This window comes from Rhinopithecus bieti, unplaced genomic scaffold, assembly GCF_001698545.2.
Source record: "Rhinopithecus bieti isolate Rb0 unplaced genomic scaffold, ASM169854v2 scaffold_34297, whole genome shotgun sequence".
Classification (NCBI taxonomy): Eukaryota; Metazoa; Chordata; class Mammalia; order Primates; family Cercopithecidae; genus Rhinopithecus; species Rhinopithecus bieti.
In genome coordinates, this window is record NW_016814629.1 from 353,061 (window position 1) to 356,245 (window position 3,185).

Here is a 3,185-nt window from a genome sequence, read left to right on the forward strand (position 1 = left end):
TGTTTTATGGTTTTAGGTCTAACATTTAAGTCTCTAATCATTCTTGAATTAATTTTTGCATAAGGTGTAAGCTTCAGCTTTCTACTTATGGCTAGCCAGTTTTCTACTTATGGCTAGCCAGTTTTCCCAGCACCATTTATTAAATAGGGAATCCTTTCCCCATTTCTTGTTTTTGTCACATTTGTCAAAGATCAGATGGTTGTATTGTGGTAAAGATCAGATGTGCGGTATTATTTCTGAGGGCTCTGTTCTGTTCCATTGATCTATATCTCTGTTTTGGTACCAGTATCATGCTGTTTTGGTTACCGTAGCCTTGTAGTATAGTTTGAAGTCAGGTAGCGTGATGCCTACAGCTTTGTTCTTTTGGCTTAGGACTGTTTTGGCAATGCAGGCTCTTTTTTGGTTCCATATGAACTTTAAAGTAGTTTTTTCCAATTTTGTGAAGAAAGTCATTGGTAGCTTAATGGGGATGGCATTGTTCATTGCATTTGTTTAAAAATGTAATGAAACACTTCATATTGCTGGACACAGTGGTTCATGCTTGTAATCCCAGCACTTTGGGAGGCCAAGGTGGGCAGATCACGAGCTCAAGAGTTCGAGACCAACCTGATCAACATGGTGATATCCCGTCTCTACTAAAAATATAAAAATTAGCCAGGTGTGTTGGCATGTGCCGGTATTCCAGCTACTCAGGAGGCTGAGGCAGGAGAATCACTTAAACCTGGGAGGCAGAAGTTACAGTGAGCCGAGATCATGCCACTGCACTCCAGCTTTGGTGACAGAGCAGGACTCTGGAAAGAAAGAAGAAAGGAAGGAAGGAAGGAAGGAAGGAAGGAAGGAAGGAAGGAAGGAAGGAAGGAAAGAGGGAAGACTTGATATTTATAAGTATTTATAATATGCTGAAATTATGTCTTTGCACCTACTTAAACTAATAGTGAAGTGTTTTAGGTAACAGCCTAAGGATATGTACAGGAGTATCTAGTCTTTCTTACTTATTTTAGGGGACAGAAGTAAGAAAATTTGAAGACCTCTGGCATACAGAGACCAGCAATTAGCCAGTTTAGAATACATAATTCAGGATTTCTTAGTGATGGATGCTATCTCTGCATCAGAGAAGAGATTCCGCATTCAACAACAGAGGATATTTTACAGGATTCCCTGGTGTTCTTGGACACAAGACACCATTTCTCAAAGGCTGATCACTACATAATAATAACAACAATTATAAAACTGCATTCAGCAGCTGGGCACAGTGGTTTATGTCTATAATCCTAGCACTTTGGGTGGCCATGGTGGGAGAATCACTTGAGACCAGAAGTTTGAGACTAGCCTGGGCCACAAAGCAAGATCCTATCTCTCTCAAAAGAAGAAAGAAAAGCATTGCATTTAGTATTTTTCTTACTCATACATTGAGGAAAAGGTTTTAGAACTAAAATGTTGGGATTCCGTTTTTAATATCAGACTCTATTTTTTTTCTTATGCACTGTAGTGTCACATGGATTATCCTCTTAGTATAATGTTTTGGTGTAAATCATTTGTATGTCTCTTACAGTTTGCTTAGCACATAGGAGACAACTAATAAATGTTGATTTAATTAAAATTAAATAAGATAAAGACCAATTGGTCTTTCATTTTTTTTTTTTTTTTTTTTTTTTTTTTTTTTTTGAGACAGGATCTCACTCTAATACCGAGACTGAAGTACAGTGGTACAATCATGGCTCACTGCAGCCTCCACCTCTTATGCTCAAACGATCCTCCCACTTTGGCCTCCCAAAGTGCTGGGATTTCAGGTATGAGTCGCCATGTCCAGCTTAGACCTTTATGTTTTAAAAAAAAGTAGGGCTTCAACTTCAATAAGCAAATTTAACTCTAGATAAGTAGAGAGAACTGGTGCTTCATTCCATAACTACCACAGCTTAGATAACATCTCCAACCCAGCCATGTTTCACTGGCCAATGGGGAAACACTGGTTACCTGTCACTTTTAATTGTATGCTAGGATTGAAAGTTCACAGACACTTATTTTTAAATAGGACTTTTCAAGTCTGCAGAGGTTATTAGTTGCTGAACTCTACAACTTACAAACTCCTGACTCTGTAGGTTCCTGCCTGAATCTGTTGCCTGTAGACATAACTACAGATTGTAAAAACCATGATTATTCTGGACAGATACAAAGCTCTTTGCATTGCACACAGCAGCAGTGGAAAAAACAACATTAATCTTGCAAATGTTATTGAAATGTAAATGTCAACATATTCTCAATTGGGTATGAGCATTCACAAACTTGTCTTCGGGCACCAGGGGTGATCAGAGCACTTGAAAAGGAAAATCTCAACTCTGAAAGACAAAAGCAAAGATGCAAGCAGTTTCCTCATGTTATCTGTTTGCAAATGTGCTTAGCATGGGCGCTGTCAAATCCTTGTTCACAGAACCCAATTTGAGTCATTCTATTTAAATAAGCTGTTAGTGTCCTCTCTCTTACTTTCTGTGAAAAAGTGACTGTATCACTGAAACTGCTCTTATGCAAGATTTTCTCCATTTCCTGCCTCCAGCCTCGCAAGCTTTTGTCCTAAAATTGATTCCAAAAAGCAGCCAGGACACATACCCATGGAAAGGGTGTTCTGTGCCAATCCAGCCTTCCTGAAAAGCAAGCAGTCTCTTTGCTTCTGCAATTTCACATGATCATGCCATAAATAGTCTGTGGTCGATACTAGTATGCTTTTCATTTACATTTTACAAGGTTGGCAAGGCCACTCTCAAAATAATTTCACCAACCAGGTGACATGTCAAGGTGTCTCTTAGTTGTGTACCTAAAGTTAATTCTTTATTTTCTTAAAACAGCCAAGAAGGGATTCCGAAAATAGAAGAGGAGGCATCAACACCGTGAACATCATGGCTGACTTATTTTGTGAGAAGGATAAGCCTAAAGTAAAAATCTTGGATTTGCCTCTGTCCTTGAATATGCTATCTGGAAAGAGTTTTCTTAAAAGTATTGTTGTGAACACATCCATTTCCCCAGTATAGTTGAATGCAGGGTTTAATAAATAGAATGAATCTAGTTTTAGTTCCTGTACTGCTCGTACTTTCAATAACCTCTATATTTGAATAACACATTTCAGCAGATACGTTTATTAGTGTTGACCTTGTAAGCTGATGAAGAAAGGGTAGTACTACCAACGCTGAGAG

At 38.5% G+C, this 3,185-nt stretch overlaps 1 long non-coding RNA gene across 1 annotated transcript in view; it reads left to right on the plus strand.

The window, feature by feature from the left end:
* The window catches only part of LOC108515019 (uncharacterized), a 12,324-nt gene extending 9,365 nt beyond the window's left edge, over nt 1–2,959 (plus strand). Inside the window, exon 3 of the long non-coding RNA XR_001881412.1 lies at nt 2,841–2,959. This is a non-coding gene — a long non-coding RNA (uncharacterized LOC108515019). The remainder of the gene's footprint in view (nt 1–2,840) is intronic.
* Nucleotides 2,960–3,185: the final 226 nt, after the last annotated feature.